Source organism: Delphinus delphis, chromosome 11, assembly GCF_949987515.2.
Source record: "Delphinus delphis chromosome 11, mDelDel1.2, whole genome shotgun sequence".
Lineage (NCBI taxonomy): Eukaryota > Metazoa > Chordata > Mammalia > Artiodactyla > Delphinidae > Delphinus > Delphinus delphis.
In genome coordinates, this window is record NC_082693.1 from 7,426,919 (window position 1) to 7,438,479 (window position 11,561).

Below are 11,561 nucleotides of genomic sequence, written 5' to 3' on the forward strand. Positions count from 1 at the left end.
CATTTAGAAAAATAGTTCCACTGATTTTTATTTGATTTTTCTCTGATTTCAGCCCCTTTCAAAATTTTCCAATCATACATGAATTTCTGTCTTCTAGTCACTTTTTGCCAAAGCATTTCCTACGATTTACTTTATGACTATGTAAGAAATACATTTCAACAGTTTTTACTAGAATTACTTTCAGATGTTGAAAATTTCACCTTTGGGTGAGAAGATATTTATAAAATTTAACCAACTGGATCAAAGGATTATTGAAATATGTATCAAAAATTTACTTCTTCAAACATAAGAGTAAAATGTGTATGCACAGAAAGCAACTTGACCTAGGGGAAAACTACATCTGAATTATGAACTATTATGGTGAAAAAACTTAATGAGATGATTCTTAGACAAAAACGCAAACATCATATGAGAGAGTAATTGCATATGAGCTCGTTAAGATCTGTTAATAATCAATCTAGCAGAAATTTCTTTACCAGATAAATAGGTAATAGCATGTGGAACTCCCAGGAAAGGTAAAGAAAAACATAGTTCTAAAAATGTCAAGATTTGGGAATGAAATACTAGGTAAAACTGTGTCATTAAGGCCCATAAGGAAAATTGCAAGAGACAGAAAAATATCAATAGACATGTAGAATATGAATCTTAGGATAAATTATCAAAAACAAAGTTTAGTTTAACAAAACAAGTCACAGGATAAAGCTAAAAACCACTCCAATGTAAGTAATTTTTTTGAACCTGGCACATAATACTGGGCACGAAATGAAAATATGTTTACTGAGTAAATGAATAAAAGAATATATTGTAGTTTCCAAATATTTTGTTTAAAAGTTTTTTTTATACAGTCTCTCATTTGAGTCTTGTTCTAAGATAATGTCTGCGTATACCATGGAGAAAATGTTCATTTAATGGATCTATTAGTCCATGTAATTTAGCTAATGCAGCTCAGTGTATACCAGATCTGTCGTAAGTGCAAAATAAAAATAAATATGATCCCTGCCCTCGAAGAATTTACTATCTAATTTAGAACTTAGAGAGTCACCAAAAGAAAGTTTTATGAGAGCATTCAAAAAGCAGAACTTATTAACTCTGCTCTTGGTACTCTACTTGGAGGTTCAAAACAAATTCCAGTCCAATAATGTAAGATAACCCTATTTTAACTAATTATATGAGTACATAAGTAATAAATGGAAAATATTTACGCTGAGGATATTATTCTATTAGAAGTTGACCCCAGAGACCCTCCCAGATAGTAGAATTTCACTGCATTTCTTTTTTTTTTTTTTTGCGGTACGCGGGCCTCTCACTGTTGTGGCCTCTCCCGTTGCGGAGCACAGGCTCCGGACGCGCAGGCTTCGCAGCCATGGCTCACGGACCTAGCCGCTCCGCGGCATGTGGGATCCTCCCAGACCGGGGCACGAACCCGTGTCCCCTGCATCGGCAGGCGGACTCCCAACCACTGCGCCACCAGGGAAGCCCCTCACTGCATTTCTAAAAGTGTCTTCCGAGCTGGATGCGTTGGCTTTCACAGCTGGATTATTTTGTGGTCAGGTTGCACACAATAATAAACTCAAGCATATACGATTTAAATTTAAAAGAATAAAAAAGCAGGTCATCTTAAAATTAGGTCCAATAAACAGTGAAGGTATAAGAATGATCAAAGTGGGGGGGAAAATAGCAGGCTGACCAAATGAGAGAGGATTAGGACACAGGACAGAGCAAGCGTCCCCTTGAGTATTAAAAACAGAAACATAGGATATGAGGCAGGAGTAGAGTCCAGTTGTAGCCATTAGGCAAGAATGCAGGAAAGAGGGCACTTCCTTTGGTTTATTAAAATTTGCTGGTGCTGTTATACATGCACAAAATAGCAGGACTGCCAGTATGAGGGGGCTGCAGAATAGGATATCCAGAAGAGAAAGCAGACATTGCAGAAGTCTTTTTCCTTTCCACAAAATCATAAGGTCTGGGAAATGGGTATCAAAATTGGAAAGAATTAGACTTCTTCTTTTAAAATTAAGGACAAGTTACTCTAAAAATCAGATATTGAACATGAGGAAGGAAAACCTATTCCCAGGGACAAAGAGGAATACTAAATATTGAATCCTGACATCAAAAGAACAAAGAGAAGGAAACTAAGGCTTTTGTGAAAGGCAAGCTAATCTCGTCTGCTAACAGTCACAAATGACTCATTCTTTACTCAGGTAATGTGCTGTACATTTCATTTACTCTTGCCCGCTACCTTGTGAAATAATTAATAATTTCTTCATCTTGCAGATAAGAATACTGAGACTTAAATAAGTTAAATGGTTTACCCAACATTGTTTATTATGTAGAAGAACAAGGATTGACACAGTGACACTTTTACTCCATGCCCACTTTCCTTTCCATTTAAGCATATCCTACTTCAGAGTTAGAAAACTCTTTGAACTCTTTATCAAGAGATCCCAGAAATCCTTAAGGGAAAGCAAATCATACAATGTCTTTCCATCATGAAGAACATAGTCCCAGAGGCCAGAAACTTGCATTTGGGATGAAAAAATTGGAAAGAAGGGAAAATTTGAACTTCAAGCAAAACTTAAATCCTTAATAAGGTGCCAGTACAAGTGGGCAAATATAACTTGGCGGGGTTCTGAGATATTTGTATCTTTTTTTATTGTTAATGTTCCCAGTGTAAGGATGTTGTCACTTATTTATGGTAAAACGAATCATTTCTCTTATTCTTTCTAGAAAAAAGAAAAGAGTAGTAAGTTAGGTGACAACCAAAATTATTCTTCCTGTTGAATTCCAAAAGTGGTATGTGAGCTATGTTCATTCTGGTAAAGTTGCTTTATATTTTGTCAGCATAGAGAGGAATGTTTTCATAAATGGATTCTTTTCGAAAGAGTGTAATGTTCTTCCCTTTCTGAAAGCAGCTGTTGCAAAAACCAGGAACATCACACCCAGTTACTTGCAGAAAACCTCAGCCTTTTATATCCATAAGAAGGGTACAAAGTGTACACAGCACAGACTTCCCCCTGTGTTTACTATTAAACACTTAAGTCCAAGATATTTACGAATTCACTCATAGGCATAGATCCAGAGGAAACAAGAGGACAAGTATGCAAATGTAAATATGCATAGTCATTTAGGATAGTGAAAGTTTTCAAATAAGCATATGTCTAACAAGAGACAATTGTCAATAAAATTTAGAACATCCATTCAATGGAATTGTATGTAGCTGTTAAAAATAATAATTCACTTTCTATGTACTGACTGGGAAAATCCATACTATTTTATAAGTGAGAGAAGCAGGAATATTATGATACAATATGATAAAATTTTACAAATATCTGAAAATACTTGTATTTGTACACATACATCTATGCATATACTTAAAGCTCTGAAGTGATAAAACAAAAATTGAATTGTATTTAATTTATGACTGATCTATACTAAATATTTTATTTTTATATTAAAAGTAAATGAGTATTTTTTTTTTTTTTTTTTTGCGGTACGCGGGCCTCTCACTGCTGCGGCCTCTCCCATTGCGGAGCACAGGCTCCGGACGCGCAGGCTCAGCGGCCATGGCTCAGGGGTCCAGCCGCTCCGCGGCATGTGGGATCCTCCCGGACCGGGGCACAAACCCGTGTCCCCTGCATCGGCAGGCGGACTCTCAACCACTGTGCCACCAGGGAAGCCCTAAATGAGTATTTTTTATAACATCATGTGGCTCCCTAACTACTATAATTTATTGATTTGATTACTTAGGAAATATTTACTGAACACCCGGTAGATGCTAGTATCTGGGATAGTTGGTATGAATTCATAGATGAACATGACACCATGAACAAGAAAATCAGCAACTACAGCAGAGTCTGGCATAGGTTTTGATGGCAGTGTACATGGATACTATGAGAGCATGGTAAGTATCTCCTAACTCGACATAAAGGGGATCAAGAAAGCTCTGTCTTGGGCTAAATCTGTAACTGCATCAATAATCGTCACTCAGATAAGGGAGGAAATCTTTCCATCACAGGTATAATTAGTGCAAAGACTTTGAAGCATGTGAAAATATGACACACTAAGGAACCTGGATGAATAAAATATAGGTTATCTAAAGATATGGAAGGATTTACATTTGGAAGTTAAGGAGAAAAGGACAAGCAAGCAGTCTTGGCTTTGTATGGAAGATAACGGGGATTTAATGAAAGAGGTTAGTCAAGAGGGAAATAGGGTTATATACGAAAGACAGAATGATCGCTCAGAAAGAGAACAAAGAACAATATTGAAAGCAGGCTGTGTATCCCAAGTGGGCACAAAATACCCACACATCTAAAGTTAACTTTCCTTTTAATACCCAAACATCTGTAATTTGAGACTTTCCCCTGCGATCTATCAAGGAAGTCAGTCCCAGTGCCTAAAAGTTCTCAAACTTTCGGCGGATGTTTACATCTTTTGATCACCTCTCAAACCACCTCTCCCCCTTATTTAGGATTACTTCTGTTCTCTTGTCCATGTCTCTTCCTAATATTACTGCAGAGAGTTCTTAAATAAAGATTTAAAGAAATCATTAGGAAAACAAAACTGAAAACTTAAAATTGAGTTTCAGATAGTACTTTCCCTTGTGTCCATTAACCTTGCCCTGTCACAGGGCTTCCTCTAACATTCTGTCATGTTTCTGGAACTTGTTTCTACTCAAATCAGATGTCTCTCTCTAATATTACTTCTTTACCAGGTCCCAGGGCTTCAAAGAGTAAGAAACATAAAAATAGTAATAATCCATCATAATTTAGCCAAATAATAATCTTGACACACATTGAGGATGATTATTTTGCTTTGTTTGTAGAGCTTTCCTACTAGTTTCAGTTACTTGTCTTTAGCTTTTATAATCAGAGGTCCATTAATGGGTTTGTCCAAACAAATGAGCCCCTAAAGATGACTTCTGCAATTCCTAGAATGTTGAAGTAACTAGAGGCGGCTTTTAAATAAGTAATTTTTGCTGTATTGGCTACACAAGTAATTCAAGAAAGAAAGGTTAAGGATGAGTTGAAACAGGTGTGGTGCACACTGAGAGGAGACTGTAGCTAACAGATATTAGAATAAAGAAGAAAATAGACTTGGTTACGGATGACAGTGATAATGGAATGGTGTGGATGACTCCTAGGTTTTCTGCCAAGCAACTAAGTCAGAGAGGAAGAAATTTTGAGAGATTCGACATTGACTGCAATGATCGGTACATGAAAATCATCCGAGTATGGATAAAAAGAAAGAAGAATCATTCATATAGATCATGACCTGTCAATCAGCTCAACTTATAAATACACAGAGAAACAAGTGCCTAGATAGTAACCACCAAAGGTCAGTGGGTAAAAAACAAACCCTAAACAAACGAACAAAAAAATAATTTACTGTAATTATTGTGTGACAGCTTTTATGATCAAGATAAATGACATCTGTTATGTTGATCACCAGATCAAAAACTTGACTTAGATGCTAGGAAAAAATTGTTAGAGAACAAGTACGAACAGCCACTAAGAAATGTGCCAAAATGGACTGCTGTGTAACTCTGAATGGAGTATTTCTGGGGACCGATTCGAATTCAGATTCAAACTCAGCTCTAATTCTTTGAGCACAGCCAACTCCATAAAGAAGGCAATCTGAAACTGATATTAAAAGTTTTCAGGGGCTTCCCTGGTGGCGCAGTGGTTGAGAGTCCGCCTGCCGATGCAGGGGACACGGGTTCGTGCCCCGGTCTGGGAGGATCCCACATGCCGCGGAGCGGCTGGGCCCGTGAGCCATGGCCGCTGAGCCTGCGCGTCCGGAGCCTGTGCTCCGCAACGGGAGAGGCCACCACAACAGTGAGAGGCCCGCGTACCGCAAAAAAAAAAAAAAAAAAAAAAAGTTTTCAGCGGAACTTTTCTAACCAAAGTAATACCAGGCATTACAGGAGGTAAATAGGGAAAGTCCATGGGTTACCAATATGGCTTCTAGGTTTTCACTGTCAGATTTTTTTAACACATCTTTATTGCAGTATGATTGCTTCACAGTGCTGTGTTAGTTTCTGTTGTACAACAAAGTGAATCAGCCATATGCATACATATATCCCCAAATGCCCTCTCTTGAGCCTCCCTCCCACCCTCACTTTCCCACCCCTCTAGGTCATCGCAAAGCACTGAGCTGATCTCCCTGTGCTATGTGGCTGCTTCCCACTAGCTGTCTATTTTGCATTTGGTAGTGTGTATATGTCGATGCTTCTCTCACTTCACCCCAGCTTCACCCTCCCCACCCTGAGTCCTCAAGTCCACTCTCTATGTCTGCATAATTATTCCTGCCCTGCCACTAGGTTCATCAGTACCATTTTTTTTTAGATTTCATATATATGCATTAGCATACGGTATTTGTTTTTCTCTTTCTCACTTACTTCGCTCTGTATGACAGACTCTAGGTCCATCCACCTCACTACAAATAACTCACTTTCATTTCTTTTTATGGCTGACTAATATTCCATTGTACATATGCGCCACATCTTCTTTATCCATTCATCTGCCAACGGACAGTTAGGTTGTTTCCATGTCCTGGCTATTGTAAGTACAACTGCAATAAACATTGTCGTACATGACTCTTTTTGAATTATGGTTTTCTCAGGGTATATGCCCAGTAGTGGGATTGCTGGGTCATATGGTAGTTTTGTTTTTAGTTTTTTGGGGAACCTCCATACTGTTTTCCATAGTGGTTGTATCAATTTACATTCCTACCAACAGTGCAGGAGGGCTTTTCAACACACCCTCTCCAGCATTTATTGCCTAGATTTTTTGATAATGGCCATTCTGACCAGTGTGAGATGATACCTCATTGTAGTTTTGATTTTCATTTCTCTAATAATTAGTAATGTTGAGCAGATTTTCATATGCCTCTTGGCCATCTGTATGTCTTCTTTTTTTTTTTTGCAGTACGCAGGCCTCTCACCTGTGGTCTCTCCCGTTGCGGAGCACAGGCTCTGGATGCGCAAGCCCACAGGCCCAGCCGCCCCGCGGCATGTGGGATCCTCCCGGACTGGGTCACGAACCCGCGACCCCTGCATCAGCAGGCAGACTCCCAACCACTGCGCCACCAGGGAAGCCCTGTATGTCTTTGGCGAAATGTTTATTTAGGCCTTCTGCCCATTTTTTAATTGGGTTGTTTGTTGTTTTGATATTGAGCTCCATGAGCTGTTTGTATATTTTGGAGATTAATCCTTTGTCAGTTCCTTCGTTGGCAAATATTATCTCCCATTCTGAGCATTGTCTTTTCATCTTGTTTATGGTTTCCTTCATTGAGGTGCCATTTGTTTATTTTTGTTATTATTTTCATTACTCTAGGAGGTGGGTCAAAAAAGAGCTGTGGTTTATGTCAAAGAGTGTTTTTCCTATGTTTTCCTCTAAGAGTTTTATAGTGTCCGGTCTTACATTTAGGTCTTTAAGCCATTTGGAGTTTATTTTTGTGTATGGTGTTAGGGAGTGTTCTAATTTCATTCTTTTACATGTAGCTGTCCAGTTTTCCCAGCACTACTTATTGAAAAGACTGTCTTTTCTCTATTGTATGTTCTTACCTCCTTTGTCATAAATTAGGTGGCCATATGTGTGTGGGTTTATCTCTGGGCATTCTATCCTGTACCATTGATCTATATTTCTGTTTTTGTGCCAGTGCCATACTGTCTTGATTACTGTAGCTTTGTGTTATAGTTTGAAGTCAGGGAGCCTGATTCCTCCACCTCCGTTTTTCATTCTCAAGATGGCTTTGGCTATTTGGCGTCTTTTGTGTTTCCATACAAATTGTAAAATTTTTTGTTCTAATTCTCTGAAGAATGCCATTGGTAGTTTGATAGGGACTGCATTGAATTTGTAGATTGCTTTGGGTAGTATAGTCATTTTCACAATATTGATTCTCCAATCCAAGGACATGGCATATTTCTCCATCTGTTTATGTCACCTTTGATATCTTTCATCAGTGTTTTATAGTTTTCTGAGTAAAAGTCTTTCACCAAAAATATGGAATGCTTCACAAATTTGTGTGTCATCCTTGTGCAGGGGCCATGCTAATCTTCTCTGTTTCGTTCCAATTTTAGTATATGTTCTGCCAAAGCAAGCACTCACTGTCACAGTAAAGGTATTTGATGGAAACACCACCAACTTTCAGTTCTTCTGACAAAAATTTTTGGAGTCGTCCTTGTTTCCTCTCTTTCTCCCATATCTTATATCCAGTTCTTTGGGGAATCCTATTTGCATTACTTTAGAAATATATCTCCATCTATTACAATGACCCTGGTCAGAGTCATCATTATCTGATGCCTAGAATCCTGCCTCAGCCTTCTAACTCTCTTTACCCCTCCCTAGTATCTATTCTAAACAAGATAGCTAGAGTAAATCTTTTACAGTTTAAATCAGATCGTGTCATTCATTTACTTGAAATTCTCCAAAGGCTCTCTATCTCACTCAGAGTAAAAGCTGAACTACTTAAAGTGGTCTGCAGGGGGCTGACCAGCTCCCACCACCACCGCCCTCCTTACTTCTCTGAATCTACTTCAATTCCTTCCCCACTCATTAATCTTCACCCATACTGGCCACCTTGCTATTCCTCAAGCACACCAAACATAGTCTTGTCTTGGGACCACTGTACTAGCTGCTTCCTTTGTCTTGAACATTAATTCCCTCACCCTCTTCAAATCACAACTCAGACAGCTTCTCAGCGAGTTATAAAAGGTTGCTTTTAATCTATATAACTTTCACTTTCTAACATACAGTATAATTTACTTACTTATTTGGCATATTTTTTCCTGGCTATCAGTATTTCCCTTCCCCCACTTGCCACATCTGAATATATGCTCCATAATGAGGAGAGAATTTGTTCTCTGATATATTCCCGGCACTTAGAAAGCTACTTGAGTGGAAGGAGGGATAAATTAGGAGTTTGGGATTAACAGATATACATTACTATATATAAAATAGATAAACAAGGACCTACCGTATAGCACAAAAAACTATATTCAATATCTTGTAATAACCTATAATGGAAAAGAATCTGAAAACAGGGCTTCCCTGGTGGCGCAGTGGTTGAGAGTCCACCTGCTGATGCAGGGGACACGGGTTCATGCCCCAGTCCGGGAAGATACCACATGCCATGAAGCGGCTAGGCCCGTGAGCCATGGCTGCTGAGCCTGTGCATCCGGAGCCTGTGCTCTGCAATGGGAGAGGGCACAACAGTGAGAGGCCCGAGTACCGCAAAAAAAAAAAAAAAAAAAGAATCTGAAAACAAATGTATATATATATAAGTGAATCACTTTGCTGTACACCTTAAACTAACACAGAATTGTAAATCAACTACACTTCAACAAAGAAAAAAGAAAACTGCTTGGTACATTTTCTGAGTAGACTAATAAGATTCAATTATAACTTTTCTTAATAGGTTAGTGCCAAATATTCTAATTAGTATCGTTCATAACAGTCTGCCCAGTATACAAAACAACTGATGCTGTTCATTGTTATTATCACTTGGTTGGGAGTGATGGGGAGATCCATGTAACATTGCACCTTACTTCACTTTTGGAACATTATCAATTAATTAATTAATTTTGATAGGTAAGAAGTGGATTTATTTAGAGAGACACACATTCCGTGGACAGAATGCAGTCCAACTCAAAAGGTAAGAGAGGCCCTGGGAGAAACATACTCCACAGAGTATGGACCATCTCAGAAGGCGAGAGGCCCTGAAATATGTGGTGGTTAGTTTTATGGGCTGGATAATTTCATAGACTAATAAGTTGGAGGAATATTCCAACTGTTTTGGAGAAGGGGGTCAAGATTTCCAGGAATTGGGCCACTGCCCACTTTTTGGCCTTTTATGGTCAGCCTTGGAAACGTCACAGCGCTGGTGGGTGTGAACGTCATTATTTTAATTTTATTATTAGTAATATCCCTTGGAACCTTCTTCCAAAAATATTTATCTAGCGACATCGTCACTAGTCGAGACATTTTAGGCCCTGCACCCTTACGTTCTCTACATAGTTAACAAACATTTCACGAATGGATAAAATATGAATTCAATGAAGAGTTGTTTCTGTAAGAGGGAATCATCTCGGAAAAGTGAGTGACTAAAAAGATGTTATTGGATTAAATGTGAATAGAAATTGAAAAAGATTAGCAAAAAACCTAAAAATCTATACAGACCCTACGTACAGATTGCTTGAAAAATGTGTTTAAGCTCAGACTCTATTTGAAAGAATCTAAAACTGGTTATCTTAGACTCTATAGATGTAAGATTATTCCAGAATAAGGAGGCAGAACTATAGTCAGTGAAACCAATAAAAAAGGAATAGCCTTGGCCTGATATCAAAAAATGGGGGAAAAAAATTGGAGAATGAATGTACATTTACATGTTATCAATTGGGTACATATATTCTCACACATTTTATTTTCTCAGTCATCTGAAAGTGAAGTAGAAAACATACTGTTCATTTTCTCCTAAGTATCTCCATAAAACAGAGAAGTACTTCCTGTTTTGTGTGTGTGTGTGTGTGTGTGTGTGTTTTCTAAAAATAATAACATTCTCTTTCACAAACACAGTACAATTGTGAAAATCAGGAGAAATGTACAAAATCAGGAGATTAACATGAGTACAATTCTCTTATTTAATCTACAAACCTCAATCATATTTTGCTAATTTTCTCAATAATGTCTTCTGCAGCAAAAGAAAATCCCAGACCAGGTGTTGCTTTGATCACTTGCTTAAGTGATGTCTCCCAGGTTTCTCCACTGTGTACTTAAGTAATTTGTGAAAAGATGCTTGGAGAATATGTAAATATTCTCTTCACCCACTCTACTACCACCGGGTCTATTATGCAATGTCATTTTATTTAGTTGCCATGTCTGTTTAGTCCCCTTTAATCTGAAGTAGTTCTGCCATCTTTATTTGTCTTTGAGTATATTATTTTTTTCTTATTAGTTGTCTATTTTATACATATTTGTGTATGCATGTCAATCCCAATCTCCCAGTTCATCCCACCACCACCACCCCCCACTCCCGCTTCCCCCCTTGGTGTCCATACATTTGTTCTCTACATCTGTGTCTCTATTTCTACCTTGCAAATCGGTTCATCTGTTCCATTTTTCTAGATTCCACATATATGTGTTAATATACGATATTTGTTTTTCTCTTTCTGACTTATTTCACTCTGTATGACAATCTCTAGGTCCATCCATGTCTCTAGAAATGACCCAATTTCATTCCTTTTAATAGCTGAGAAATATTCCATTGTATATATCTAGTACCACATCTTCTTTATCCACTGTCTTTCAATGGGCATTTAGGTTGCTTCCATGAGCTGGTTATTGTAAATAGTACTGCAATGAACATTCGGGTACATGTGTCTTTTTTTTTTGCGGTACGCGGGCCTGTCACTGTTGTGGCCTCTCCCACAGGCTCCGGACGTGCAGGCTCAGTGGCCATGGCTCACGGGCCCAGCCACTCCGTGGCATGTGGGATCTTCCCGGACCGGGTCACGAACCCGTGTCCCCTGCATCGGCAGGTGGACTCTCAACCACTGTGCC

The 11,561-nt window shown here is 38.5% G+C and overlaps 1 non-coding gene across 1 annotated transcript; it reads right to left on the bottom strand.

Moving 5' to 3' along the window:
* Positions 1–8,000: 8,000 nt before the first annotated feature.
* Positions 8,001–8,107, bottom strand: LOC132434660 (U6 spliceosomal RNA). Its single transcript, XR_009521376.1, has one exon. It is a non-coding gene; the product is annotated as a U6 spliceosomal RNA (small nuclear RNA).
* Between the last annotated feature and the right edge of the window lie 3,454 nt (positions 8,108–11,561).